This window comes from Mycteria americana, chromosome 2 (genome assembly GCF_035582795.1).
Source record: "Mycteria americana isolate JAX WOST 10 ecotype Jacksonville Zoo and Gardens chromosome 2, USCA_MyAme_1.0, whole genome shotgun sequence".
Lineage (NCBI taxonomy): Eukaryota > Metazoa > Chordata > Aves > Ciconiiformes > Ciconiidae > Mycteria > Mycteria americana.
Window position 1 is genome coordinate 20,163,609 of NC_134366.1, and position 15,357 is coordinate 20,178,965.

General features: G+C 42.9%; 1 protein-coding gene across 7 annotated transcripts in view; it reads right to left on the bottom strand.

Annotated features, from left to right (window-relative positions):
- KIAA1217 (KIAA1217 ortholog) overlaps window positions 1-15,357 on the bottom strand; it is a 372,206-nt gene that overhangs the window by 194,961 nt on the left and 161,888 nt on the right. Inside the window, exon 1 of one of the 7 annotated variants that reach the window (XM_075492657.1) lies at window positions 5,284-5,377. The exons of the other annotated variants lie outside the window; for them this stretch is intronic. The gene's annotated coding sequence lies outside the window, so the exon portion shown is untranslated. Of the gene's footprint in view, window positions 1-5,283; window positions 5,378-15,357 lie in introns of those variants that run through there. 7 annotated transcript variants of the gene reach the window in all.

Genomic DNA, 15,357 nt, shown 5'->3' on the forward strand with positions numbered 1-15,357 from the left:
CCGCACCGGGCCTCCTGGGCAGCATGAGGTCCTTTTTCAACACTGTCTTACACTGTACTTGATTTCAGTCACAGACATTGAGACTGTGGCAGTGCTTTGCAAATCATCACTAAATACCTTTTTTCATAGCTCCATGCAAATCTCAGGAGTGTTTCCAAGACATGAATAAAGCCTCAGTTGTTGAAAGGTAGCATGTTTTCAGTTCCTCAGCTGTCTTCATCAGCATGGGACTGCCATGCCGCAGGGATTCTTTATTTGGTTAAAGACTAATTCCCCTTCATCTTGCAGAAGTTGTCACCAGTTGTAAGAATATAGCAGCTTTATTCAATACATGATAAGTATCTGTGAATTCTGAGGCTATTAGTTCATTGAGGGAGTGACATCTCAGTAAAACACAAACATTAAAACTCAGCCCCTTGCACACAGCTTACATAATTCACCTTCTATTTTTTTTTAAAACATCTAATGCATTGCTACACATTTACAAAAATTTTTTAATTCATTTTTTTATCTTCAGCCCCTTATTAAATAATGTACATCTGATAATAACTATGCTCAAAGCCATGCCATTTAAACTCTAAGTTGTTTGCATACTAAAAAACCTAAGTCATTGATTGTTCAGTGTTGCAGTTCAGCTTCCTTTTGCAGTAAAAGGAAGCTAGGGGAAAATGGGGCAGGAACCAGGCTGAAAAGCTTTCTGAAAGCTGCAGCTGCAGCCAACAGCTGAAATTTAAAATCAGACATTATTTTCTCTCCTCATCTTGTGGGCTCTGCCACAGTTTTCAATAAACCACAAATTCAGCCACAGAGGCACTATCGCTCATAATTTTCTTTTGCTGATGGAGCCAAAATAAGAACCATAAACACTTCCCCCCGACTTCAGAAAGCAGCATACGTCACTCCCCAAGAGGACTCTTGACAGGTTGCATGTGGACAACATGTTAGGCAAGTAGGAAAACCCAAATGTGGTCCTGTGAAATTAATAATTTAATGTTGCAGAGAGAACCTGAAACACAAGATCATATGGGTTGAGGAAAGCAGAAGCAAGAACTGCATTTCCATTTCTCAAGCCAGTGAGAGAACAGACACATGACAGCCAGCAAATAATGGTTCCCCTGAATTTCCACAGGGCATGTAGCAACATCCCTTGGTAAAGAAAGAAAGAGAGGAGAACCTCCCATCAATAAAAAACTGAATAAAGATAGGAAAGAGCCTGTAGGAACAAAAAGCAAATTTCCCAGGGGATGGAGATTACCAATGGCACCACAGAGAATGCACTGGTCCAGGCAGCTCTCAACATTAGTGATCTGGAAAAGGGTAAAAGTGAGGTGGCAGAGCTTGCTGAGAACATTGTGATATTCAGTGAAGTAAAGACAAGGGCTGATTATGAAGAAGAGACTTCACAAGATTCACTGACTAGGCAGTAAAGTGACAGATGAAATCCTATGTAGATAAATGTAAAGTGATGCACATTGACTTTGAACAGACTATTACCACTCAAAAAGAGAGTTTGAGGTTATAACCATTTTATGAAAATTTCAGCTCAGTGCTCATTAGTGATTAAAAAACCAAATAGATGTTAGAAAATGCTAGGAAAAGAATAGCGAACAAGACAGATAATATCATTTTGCTACTGTACAAATCCACAGCCTACCCACATTTTTAATATTGCATGCAGTTTTAATTCACTCCAGGTCAAAAAAGATACAGCAGAAATAGAAATGTTAAGAAAAAGGCGGCATGGATGATCAAAGTTATGGAACAGTTTCTGTACAAGGAACAACTAAATTATGTAGGACTCTCCATTCTGAAAACAGATGACTCAAGCATCTGTTTGAGGTCTATAAACATGAGTGACAGCGAGAAGCTGAATAGGGAAAGACCGTTCATTGTCTTCCTCAGTACAGACTGTAGGGCCATCAAATGAAACAAGTAGGCTAATGATTCAAAAATACATAGATGTGAATATTAATTTCACAGAGCACTATGGAAGTGCTGGTAAGCTGGGGAACTTCTTGCTGTAGCTTCTTGCAGTTGCTGAGTTTACAAGAGTTTTAAAAAATAAAAAAACAAGTTAATGGAAAAAAATTCCACTGAACACTGTTAAAAAAAAAAGGACATAATCCTTGGTTTCTTTCGCGGTATCTCTTAATCATATATTGCTAGGAGCTGGGAGGATATTCCAGAAGTATCACTACGTACTCTCCTTGATCCTGTATTCTTCCCTAGGTAACCATCACCATTTGAGACAGGTTGTTGGGCTGGACCTCTGGTCTGACCTGCTACAACTGCTCTTACACTTGACAAGGTACAAGAAGCCCTAACACTGACAGTAACATTTTCTCATACATGCTAAACATAAAGAAATAGAAGCACTTACATTACAACAGAAAAATAACAACCCCAGACCTAATCAAAACACTCTGCTGTGTAGCGAGAATCATACGGAAATCTCCTCCTGGAGCGAGGATATGGGAAAGAATGAATGGCATACAATATGTTAAGTCATATCATCTCATCTATTGTAAAAATGGCCTTAAACATTTGTCTACACAGGAAAGTTAGTGTAGTGGAAGCTAGAGAATGAATTTGCAGTGCTTCGGCTATTCCACAGAGGTGGCAGACAACGCAGGGTAAATCTTACATGGCATCAGCATCCAAAGCTCTGGCTACCACCAAGTGTCAGAACACTATTAAACCTTTTGAGCAAGGGATCTGTACAGCTTTGGGGGGCTGAGATCATCTTTTCTCCCTCATTAACTCCCCACTACCGAGAGGCCGCTCTGGAGGACTTTAGGTGCCATGACTCAGGCTGAAGCACAGAGTGGCACCAAGCCTCCCTCACCCTTCCCCATCTTTCTGGGATATGGGACCCAGGTTAAGGGCAGGTGAGGCTGTGCAGATCAGTGCGCAGTACTCCACAGCGTAGTACTGGGATCTGGTAGCAGTAGGATCATTGGCAATTTGCTCATTTAGGAGTATGAAATCTGAGTATCTGCCCAGACTACCGCACAGAACCTCTCATGAAGGCATCAGATGTTTTGTCCCTGTAGTTCTTTGGAAATTTGCTTTTACCATTTCCCTACCTTGAGATGTCTACCTACCTCCCTGCTTTCCTGCTCCAATAAAACAGGAGAGCTTTTTTTTTTTTTTTGTTAGCCAGGAGATTTTTCAAGGGCAAAGAATAACACACCTTTTATTAAGCAGCTATGCACAGTAAGAAACTTTTTAATAGCAATTTCTCAAGGAATGTTATGACTGGCTGACTTGAAAGAGGCCTATCCAAAATCTCATTAGATTTTCAAGTACTTTAGAAAGCAGTTCTTACTGAATTATCAAACTTGCAGGAAAGCAATGGCAGTTTCATACCTGAGATTATGTACTTCTGTGTTAACTGCAGAGACATATCAGACTAATAAGGAGTGTCAAGCACTTGGAGCTACTGCAGTAACAGGGAGCCACTGGGATATGTTAGAGAAGACTCTTTGTAAACATTTTATTTGCATGATTAACTACTTTTTTTCAAAGTGATGCGCATATGACACGATATACAGTGATATATCTCAGTAACTCTTGACCCAGAAAATCTGAAGTGGTTAAAAAGAACCCCACAAAAGCTTCATGGGTGTGGAGCACACACAGTTCACAACACCTTGCACAAGCAACCTTTGCATACTGCTGTTTGGACAGAGCAGCCAAATCTGTCTTCTGTTGGAGACCAGGGCCCCTGCATATGCACCTGCAAAGGTGGCTGCAGGCTGGCAGAAGTACTGGTTGTTCTAGAGCTGTTTTACACCCATCTGCAATATTGACACTGCAAACAAGAGAAAATCAGAGTGCTATTTTCTAGATGATGGGACTTCTCCTTAGGTACCACCAAAGAATCCCAGAGCTTCCTTCTTCTGAAGGGAAGCCAACCTGCTGCACCTCACCTAGTCTCAGCCATCAAAAATACAAGCAACTAGTGTAAGCTATTCACCTAGTAAACCACAGGGGTGAAACAGGAACCTGCTGAAGGTTACTCATCCCACTCATTCTAGACACCTATTTTAGGTAGGGTGATTTAGTCTCCCGAGACATCTCTCCATGACTGTAAAGCAGCATACATATTACACGAAATGCCCAACGCGTATAGGGCCAATGTTACAGGAGGTGACTCACACATAGGCAGAGCAGAGCAGAGCACTGATTGTTCAGTGGGCAGCTCTCCACTGGAGGTAGTGGTGGTCTCTTGAAAACGTCTACACATATGGCTTCTTGGATGGTATTACACTTCCTTAAATAGTTCTGAGAATAAAATGAAATTAATTTTTCATTTGGAAAAACATGTACTGTCTATACATGGAAATATCTTCTAATACTCTTTTTAACATTTCCACAATGTTTTAGATAGTGAGTGATTCCCATGTAGACTGTTTTCCTCAAGAGCCAAGTATATGTTTAATCCTAAATTTTAGACTCATGTTCCAGATTCTCTGTATGAAGAATTTCCTATTTCTATTTTTGCCCAACACTTTTTGTCATGCTGTTTTGCTGCCAGCAGACTAGACAATCTGTTTCTCAAACATTTCCCTCTTGAAACAAAACAAATAACCCCGAGAATATTCTAAGGAGACTCTCACCATCATAAAATGCCATTTTACAAGGCTGACGACTGTCTGTCTTTCCCTTGCACTACATTTCTGTTTGCAATCCCATACCAGATGGAGTTGTTGCATGACTCCTGGCCAGGCTTTGTAAACCAAAGCATGAAGCCTGCTCTTAAACTTCTGTCCGTAACACTTCATGAGCAGTTGCTGTGGCTGTGCCAGCAGAGTTGCAAACAGCACTTCCTTCTACACTTTGACCCCAAGCCATGTAGACACATCGCAGCATCCACACCGGGCTCTGCTGAGCAGCGCCGAGATCGCAGGTCTGTGCAGCATATGGCACCACGCAGAGAAGGTAACACTTCTTCCTCTCATGCAAACACACATGCGCAGGCTGCGACTGCCTGCTGAGCTGTTTCTTCCCTCATCTCTCGGCTTGTCATCATCAACATATTTTGCTGACAAAATATCTTACTTTTCCCCTGAGAGCCCCCCGCGGAAAAGAAATCAAGAAGAGCTTTGGCAGTACGTAGAGATGAAGGCATAGTTAAAAGGTTGAGACTTCAAAGCTGTTGGTAGCTGGACAGAATGGATAGTTGGACCGGTGAGAGGCAGAGAGGTGGGCTGGGGGTTTCCAACAGCTGAAGGCTGTTCAGCACCAGTGTGACCACCTACAGGGAAAGCGAGCACCCACCTCCTGCAGGAGTTGAAGCTGCCGTCCCTTAAAGCACACAGCCCAGCAGAAGAAGGAAATTGCTTCCTGTCTTGCTACTTTGTCTTAAGACTTGTCCTAGCTTTTCACTTTGCGGTCATCAGATGGCTATGCTCAAAGTCCTGCCAATGAAATACATGCAATTTTTGCAAAACTAAACAAACAGTTTCCTACCATGGAAAGTCCCAAAGCACTGAGAAAATAGGTTGATCTCCACCCATTGCCTGTTTCAAAACTTCCTTCGCAGCTTCAAATTACAGCCTTCTAATGAAAGTAGGGAAATCAGACAAACAGAGAAATCATACTTTGCCAATAGAGATATTAGCAACATGCAAACCACTTTTTTTTTTTTTTAAAGATCTTTGTAAAATTTGCATTTTCCGCTCATCCTCAACGAAGCAAAAGGAGCCTCAAAAGAAGAACACACAGAAGCACGTCCTACGCGCTCCCTCCGGCTGGTGACGGCGGGAGCCGTGCCGCGGGCAGTGGGCAGAGGAGCAGGGGGCAGCGGGCAGAGAGCAGAGGGCAGCGGGCAGAGAGCAGCGGGCAGGGGGCAGCGGGCAGCGGGCAGGGGGCAGGGGGCAGGGGGCAGCGCGGGGCCGGCAGCCGGGGCGCTGCTGCCCCCTCCTGGGCAGCCCCGGCCGCCGCAGCGCCCCGGGGGTCGCAGCCAGGCGGGACCCGCGCTGTATTTCTGAGATGCGGGGCGCGGCCTTTTATAAAGGGAAGGGAAGGGGAAGGGGAAGACCCAGGCGAAGGGCTGGCAGCGCCCAGGCGGGGGGCCCGGCCGGCTCTGCCCCGGCTCAGCTGCTCGGCGGTAACTGTGCAGCTCCTGAAATCATCGTCGAGGGTGAAGCTATGCCAGACACACGCAAGGCAAGGACCGACTCTGACAGCACTGTAGCTAGCAGAAAGAGTGGGAGCGCCAAAGGAGAGAGAGATGCTGAATGCAGACAGGCTGCTCCTAGAGAGGTCTCTCTGGCTGTATTTGTAAGACAGCTCTCCCGTGGCAGAGGATACATAATCAAATTAAAAACAGACAGATAAACAAAACAGAAACATTCCCAGCCAGTTTACATCTGGATCCAAAACAAAGTTATACTCTGTAGGCCTGAGTCTCCCACTGAAAACACGTTGAGAGAAATTATTTCTTTGATGTACTTATTCCTTGTACCAAAGGCTCGCACCAGCTCTGAAGGGTCAAGGTGCTCAGGTTCCCTCAGAGCAGGAGAAAAGTCTCTTGATATTTAAGTCTGAGGCTTGCGAAGCCTCATCTAACCTCAACTACTGCTTTTGTCCGCTGGAACAAAACCAACCACACAGGCTGAAATGCAGCACTGCATAAATCAGAAACACCACAGGACTCAGCAGACAGGGAGCCAGCGCAGCTCTAGAGAGCTCACACGATCTGTCCTTGCTGGTCTACAGCATCTAATGGCCAGCCAGCTCCTGCTTCAGCCTTCTCCTCCCAGGTAACTCTGAGCAAAGTGCTGTGCACAAACCCAAGCCTGAAGTCACATCAAAGCAGATTACTAAGGTAAGATCCCCATCGGAGAGAAAAGGCCAAAAACTTTATCAGGCCTGGATAAGAAAAGTTAAAGTCTGTTTAAAGTTAGATGCCATGTTTGGGAATCCTCAAACTGTGATCTTCTCAAACACAGAGGAGTAGAAGTTCTCTATAAGGCAGGCATGAAACAACTTAAAACCTCCAGTCTTTCTCTCAGACCTCATTTGTTTTCAGGATGAAAACATGTGAAACTTGTTGGCTCTCACCACAGCCCCAAAACTGGTTAAGCCACAAGAGAATCTGCTGCAAGCCAGTATAGTAAGACTGATTAACCACTTAAACTCTACTTAAGATCTCAAAAGAGGTCTTAAGTGGAAGATGGTACATTTTACTCTGTAAAAACTCATGACTCTTGTTTTTGTAGTTACACTGATGATGCATGCAGGCGTGCACACTTGGCACTTTGCACACTCGCTGCAATGCCATCACTACGAACTGCTAAGTTCTGAAGGAGAATTCAACTTTTATAATCGCTCTTTAGTTACTGGGGTTGATGTCTGGTTGAAGATAAAAACAAAACAAAACAAAGTCTTACACCAAATACAAGCTGTGATGCTGGAAAAATTTTGAACTGCTCATATAAAATACCCACACATGGGACATTCTGCATTACTTCTTAACATTACTGCATTTTCTTCACAGGGATGGGGTTAGATTTAAACCCCAAGAACGCACTAGTGTTGCCCATGGAAAGAAAAATTCTCAAGGAATTTATAGCTGATATACCAAAAAATAAACAAACAAACAAAAAGCTTAAACTTGACTTGGCAAAGTCCTTACACATATTAGATAAAAGACTAAGAAAACAGATGCTCCTTCTTACCAGCAGCCAAGATCTTCTAATATCCCTACAACTTGTTAATCAACTAACATATGGTACCACTTTAGGAAAACACACAATTCTGATTTTGCATTTACATGGTCTGTTTCCTACAGAACTATTGTCAAGATTTAGCCACTGTAATATAACCTAGTAATGTTTATTCCTATACTTTAAATTAATCAATAAGCACAGAAATAAAAAGAGAATCAATTTAAATCCAACGAATAAGTAAAACTCATTTTCACATGGTTTCCAATGATGGATGAATTTCCTCTTATCATGCTGAACCTTACCAGTCTGTATAAAAATCACAATTTGCTTCAAAATTACAACCTAAAAATTCTGTTGACTTTGACTTAAAGCCCCTGAAAACCCAATACATTAAGTTTTTTGGGCAAAACTAAACTGTCAAGGCAAAATTTAACGTAGCTTGGTAATATCTGCACAATGTGGTTCACACATATACATAACTTTACTAACGTGTTTTAACTTGTATTTTATACACATATGAGGCCTTACTGACTCCTAAAAAGACACCATAATTTACTTACACACAATATAATACTTCTAAACACATATTAGGTAAAAAATTAAAATGTAATTAAGGTTTCTTTTTTAATGAACCCTATGCACTTATTTAAGTTTTAAACCAGTATTGCTCTGCTGACCTAGTCTCTCAGCCTGCTGCTGGCTTAATTTACCGACACTCAGCTGCTGGGCCTTAACAGCTTCTGCCACCCTTACCTAAATTCAGTGCAAGTCCCTTCGCAATATCACATACCTTGCACAAAACCACCACCACTCAATCCGGGTGCCAGGTTGTGACTTCTGCTACTTCACCACCACATAGTGATGTGGTCAGCCTGCTCTACAAGGGCATTTTGCAGACGCTGCTTACAGACTGCTGCCACAGCTCACCCCCACCTGCGCTGCTTCTCCAACACTAAATTAAACCCAATGTTTCTGCACCACAGACAGGTGGGTTTTGGCTGCTGGGGATCTTTCTGCAGTGCCACCGTACCTTTGCAGCCCTGCCTGTGCTGGCCCTGGGTTGATTAAAGAATGTGCAAAGGTGTGGGGCACCAGGTGCTCCGGGCTTTGCAGCAAGAGGCACGAGTGTTTTGCCATGCCACCCTGCAGACAAGGTGACATCCAAATAGCTCTGGTCAGAGTGTGGAAGGGAACAACTGTCTCTGCCCAGACTTGGAAACTGTAAGCAAGAACAAAGACGTTTGGCAGAGAAAGTCTATAAAGCAGTAAAGCTTGTGGAGAAAGCTTAGGGGGGCATTTATGCTTTATGTTTGCTATTTAAATTAAAGATAGGCAGTTTTGAATATATATGGTGTATACATATTCTGCATTTTGAGGCCATTAGGAGGGCTTGGTTTTTGGCTGTTTTTTAATGCTTTTAACATCAGACACAGATGTAGCAAATTTAAAAAACACTTTCAAAGTACTGTCATATGGAAACTTGTTTAAGAGTACAAAAAGAATTGCCTTACAATGCCACTTCTCAGCACCTGGAATGACAACAGATGCAGTTCTATTTAAAGGAAGAGATAATTGTAAAATTTCTGAATACCTGAAACACACTAAAAGCACCCAACATGTTTTACAGACAAATTACCAATTTTCTTTCAGGATTTCCAATGGCAGGATAAAAATGAAAGTAAGGCACGTGAATTCCTGAAATTTGTCTATAAGATATAGTTTAAAAGTTGAAAGCTAGGCTTTCACTTGCAAGAAATACAAAGGCCCAGAGTTACAGGAAAAGAAAGTCATGTAAGAAAAGTGAAATAAAGAAAATGCTGGAACCTTTAGTTATTTGACACTTTTCAAAAATTGTATAAATTCATATAGATAGGCTGGAAGATATCTGGCATTCTCAATTTATTCATGATTAAACTTTGAACTATCCCATATATACACCTGTATGCACAAACAGATATAGCTACACCTGTATGTTTTACAGCATATCTCTCCTTCTCTATATTGCTCATCATCAATTAAATTATAAACTGTATCGAAAGGCGCGAGAATTTCCTGTACAGCATGTGGTATAACGGTCCACTGAATTCTGGTATGGGTTTCAGGCTACTACTCATAAGATAATAAATGATACTTTAAAATTGATTTCAGAAATCCTCTCTCAGTTGAATATTTAATTTACATTTAAAAGTAGTAATAATCTTCTTAAACGGATGCATGAATGAAACGAACATTAATAGTTTCACATTTTGGCACGCGCATCTGACAGAGATCTCTAAGAAATCCAAAGCAGGTGATACTGTCTGTGGAAGATAAAAGTGAAAACAAGCCCCACCTGGCCAGGTCCCAAAGCAGAACATGGGATAGAACGAGACGCTCAATGCCGGAATGCGTCTCTTCTCGAAGGCTAGCATATATGTTACAGGGACAGTGGGTGACGGTGGCACGCTTGGGTAATACAAGCAGCTTCACGAGCAAACTAACTTCACACCTACAGCAACATTTTTGGCTTGAAAGGGGTTGCAGAGAATACTTTGATAAATTATCTGGTGGAAGATGTTTCTTTCATCTCCAGCTTCTTCTTTTTTTTTTTTTTTTAATTAATTATTTTCTTTTGAGTTCTGCTGCACAAAAGGTTGAGAAAGTCCCTCATTTGCTTACCAAACCTCAGTTCCTAGGGGCAGCTAAAGGAGAACAAATGTGAATTTTCAACAGTTTAAGGCTTTTGGGGTGCAGAGCCTCTTTGGCATTTGTATAACAGCTCCTACAAGGGGCCCATCAGCAGCAGTGGATTCCCAGCCACTGGGATGAAGACAAACTTCCTACCAACAGCTGAGGAGCAGGCAGGGAGGCACGGACCACGCCAGAGCTGGCTGAGATGCTGGGCTTTGCCTCACTTCACCCAAGCTGCCTCCTCCCTGAGCCAGCCCCGTGGGGGATGCGCAGGGGGCAAGGGGACCTCAGGGGGTCCCACTGCTTCAGCACGCACACACCCCGCTGCAGCAGGAGCATCTTCATCGTGTAATGGAGGAGCACAAGGGCTTTCATCTCGCCTCCGTACCCAGGTCTGCTGCCCACAGCCTGCAGTGCTGTCTGCTTCCAGCATGACAGCACACACTTCTGGATAAAGTGCAGAATTAAGTATTCCTTGAACACCTTTCGATTAAAGTGAAAGAGAAATGCATCTAGACAAACACTCTCATTCTAATATGCTCACCTAGGATATCTAGCTCTGCCTTGAGGGAGGTTTGGATTGCCCTGCTATTGATATTTAAACAGGGCCCTTGATTCTAAATTGTTGATGGAAGTACCCTAAAGCAACCTGAAACATCTGAAAAGATTCATTACAGATGCATGGATGGGCAAAATTACCTCTCTCTCTTAATCCAAGCTCCTGGATAATGAAATGGACTGCTAATGTCTCTCAGAGGTACCTCATCAGCTTAGGCTGATGCTTTGTGATACAAGCGGTAGCTGATCTGCTATTGTTTTCTTTTCTAACTGAACATTTCACCCTTGCTATATCACCAAATTAGTATCTACTGAGTTCAAAGGTATACACAATACCACCGTTCCTCCACCCCTTAACAAAGAAGGTAAAACATACTATGTTTGCAATACAGACAATTACATTTCTAGATAATAACAAGATGCATGAAATCAAAATTTCATATAAATTTTTTAAGACTTACTGAACTATTCTCCTCCTCCAGCAGAGCGTTCTGCATCAGCTATTAGCAACAAGAAGGGAATTTCCTCCTCCTCAGACTATTCTTGAAATAGATTGCAGTAAGTCTTCCTTTTCAACCTCAGCCTTCAACAGCAAAAGGAAGCAACTCTCAATCTACAGGCAGGAACACCCTCACGAACTAAAAAAAACCAACCAAACAACCCCCCTCCCAAAATTTTGGCTACCACTTTATTAAAGGTCAACACAGCCATTTAAGAAAGAAGATCTCTATGAGCTGTTTTAAAAGACTTCCTACTGCAGAAACCTAAATCGTAGCATAATGCTTACTTGCCTTGCCTTTCAAGTCCGGAAAGTTCTTTGTTAAGATCACTTATAGTAAGGAAACAAGTTTTCACTCACTCTGTATGTGTATTTTCATAAGCCAATCTTGTAAATAAACCAGTGACACTTTATGGAGGGCAATAGTGGACAGATTGCCTTTGCCGTGAATGTTAAATGAAAAGTTCTACATCAGCCCCACATAGCCTGGCAAGATCTGGGAATTCACCCCATAAGATAGGGCCAACAATCAGAAAACAAACAACAACAACAACAAAAAGGCTCAGGTGGTAATGGCCTCCTGACAGCTTTACTCCAAGCAGTTATCATTAATAGGCAAGGAAAAGGCAAAATATTTACCGAGTGGCTGTATAAATGTGCACTGCACAGCATGGAACAATCTCATTTCAAAGATCTCAATTAAATGGAAGCCAAATCAATAGCTAAACCATATGCTAGACCCTGAGATCAGCATTGTCTACAGCAATGATGAAAGGTGGGCATTAGCCCACTTGTCAGACTGCTGAGTTCAGTAACTGAGAAAATAGAGGGGTCCTTAATTTTGGGGGTTTGTTTGGGTTTTGTTTTCTTTTTTTTTTTTAAAGACACAATGTTCTCTGTCTCTTCTTCATTTCCTCAGCCTGGACCAGATCCCCTCCTCTCTTAAAGGCTAAGGAAGGGGGCTTTGCACAACAGCTCATAAGACTCCCTCTTAGAGATCCCTCTGTATCATTAAGGGATTTTGGCAAAGAGGGGCTGGTGCTTCAGCAAAGAGGGGCTGGTGCTTCAGCCCCAGCTAAAGCAGCCTCAGCATCACTTATAATCTTAAGAAGGGTGGAAGGCCAGAATCGTCCCTGTGAGGCCCATGCCTTCGCCCTGGGATCTGAGAATAAAGCTTGAAAGCTCTGCTGTGCTATAAGCACTTCAGCCTTCACACAACCTTCCCAGGACTCTTCTTTGGAGACTATGTTGACCAAAAAATTCTCCGCAAGATTTTCAGTAGCATTGGATGGGTAATCACAGCCATCCTCAATACATCATGCCACTCCTAGATTTAGCAATCCTTTACTCTTATCTTTTTCTGACCTTGCTATAGACTTGAGAAACAGAGAAACCATGATCTAGCCTTTTAATATTCATATGTGAGACAGAAGAATTGTAACAACACAACAGAATGATCACCTTCCATAAAAAGCAAGAGACAAAGAAAGTCCTTCCTGAGGACACACCTTCCCCTGCCCCTGATCAACTTAGGACAATCTGATCCATGATCAGGAAGACCAAAGTGCTCTGGACTCCTCTATGGAGGTTTTATTTGCTGTATCAGGAGCCCAGGCTGCTCATTCAGGCATTGAAGTTAGAAGACCAAAAGTCATCTTTGAGAATAACAGACTAAACTGGAATTCATCCCTGACTCAAAGCCTCAATGTAACAAAATGGTTTTTCACAACAGAGAAATGCAAATTATGGGCAGATGCTCCATCAGTGCAAAAGAATAATCACAAACTGAAAACGGAAACTTGGAAAAACAAAGCGTGCAGGAAATCCAGAAAGAGCAGTGTTGGGGTCAACATGACAAAGGAAAAGAGCTGAAATTGAAAGATACTCTCTATTGGGAAAAGTATGGAGAAACACAGGAAAAATATTTCCACAAGTTATCTGGCAAAGGAAACCTCCATTAGGAAGCAGGGAAATAAAACTGAACATGCTTCTGGGAGAATCGCAGAGAGAGGCGTTTGATGGCTCATGGCCACCTGCCATCTGATTAGCAGTGAGTGCTCCTACCATATACGCAGAAGGTATGAAAACGTACCAATATACTGAAATCCTGTCCTGGGAAAGCATGTGACAATACTTTAATTAACCCTGGCAATGCTTGCACCTCCAAAAAGGTCAATAAAATTTGTTACAGATCTATTCCGCTCATGAAGATTTGTATTTCATACGAGAAAAAGGAGTGCCGTCTCAGACTAATTGGGTTTCCATACCAAAATCCAGTTCATCTAAATACCAGACTAAATGCTAACAGATGCTATCTTGATTTCACATTTAAAATCCAAGACAGCGGTTCCCAAAGTAGGGTCCCAAGCTCCACAGGGCCTGTCGCAGTTTACTCAGGGCTCTGCAAAATTGAAATCTCATTTTATAATGCCCAGAAAGCATCCTTGGGGAGTAAAGAGAGTGCAGTTACCCTTCCTACACCCACCGACTTTGCCCCTGCTTGGAAGAGAGATGGAAGGAGGGTAGTGGCAGGACCCAGTAATGGGCTGCATCTACAGTTTGCATGAAATTGCTATTTAGCAGTGAATGAACTTTCCATAATGCTCTTTACCATATCTTCATTTTACTCATCATGTTATCTCTGATTATGAAGTTACAGAACGTTTGTTTGCTGCTGCTAATACTTCATTTTTTTTAAAAGAAAACCATTACTGACACTCTTCTGTCAGTCACCCTGGACACAGGTAGGATAAAGGTGGGGAGAAGCAGCTGCTGCAAGGCTCATACACTGCAGCTCAAATGGAGACTCAGAAGTTTCATCCCAGTTCTTCCAGAATCTTGGTGTGTCCCAGATTTGCCTTGATTCCCTTCCAGAAAGTACTGGTGTAACCTCTGACAACCTGCTGCGGCTGCGCATGCATGTTTTGCCACAGCTGCTACAGAAATACCCTTTGAAGACCTAACCTTGCACTTCTCAAGAATAGGCCCTTAAATAACCCACTGTAATGCATTTCGTAAGGGTCCTCTGGAGGGGTAACGTGCTGGTATCATTGGGGAGACTTGGTTCAATGACGGAGCTAATGCTTTTACCTCAGTTACACCATTCTTAAAAACTAATAAACTAATGCTTATATTTCTGGTTTTGACAATCCTTATGACACAGAGAGCAAAATTTGTATGCAGATTTAATTCCATCTTTCAGACAACCTGAGCCGGATCCAAGAGGGACCCAAGAGATGCCTAGAAGTTAGAGGAGGGAAGAGGCTTTCCCATGTGCAACACGCAGCGATCCCACCACTTCTCCTCACACTTCCTCGCTTCCTGGACCTCTGTCGTCTGTGCTCCCGGCTGCGGTGGCCCAGTGTCAGCAGGAACAGCGGGAGTTATCCCCCCTCCATTAGCCCGCAACCCAGCAGCCAGGGCACCATCCCGGCAAGGGGAAGCCATGGACAAAACAAAGCAGTCAAAGGAGAGCCTGGTGACAAAAACGTGTGTGCTTATGTTAGTTCTGAGGTGACAGCATGGTACCTGGAGCTTCTCCAGCCCAAGAACAGATGAAGACCACAGGACAACAAGCAAGGGCTCAGGTTGTTCTCTTGGATTTAAGGCATTTAAAACGCACCACCGGTGGGTGCTGTCAGCTCTCGCTGTCTCACTGCCTGTGCTGGACTGTTTGGCATCGCAAGGGGCAGGTAGTAGACCTGATGCTGAAGACATGGGCATTACTCAGCTAGAGACTCAGCATAACAAAGACTGCTGAATGTCAGTGACAGCATTCACTCCTGTGTCCTCAAAAGGAGGTTCCTAAGATTACAGGCTCTTTAGAGTCATTTGACTTAAATTCTTGCTCTGATCTGGCTGCGTGCCACGATGGACAAGGACAAAATACAGCCACTGCTAAACGACACAGGAGCTGCACAGTACTTGGAGCACTTTTGACAAAGTAAGGAA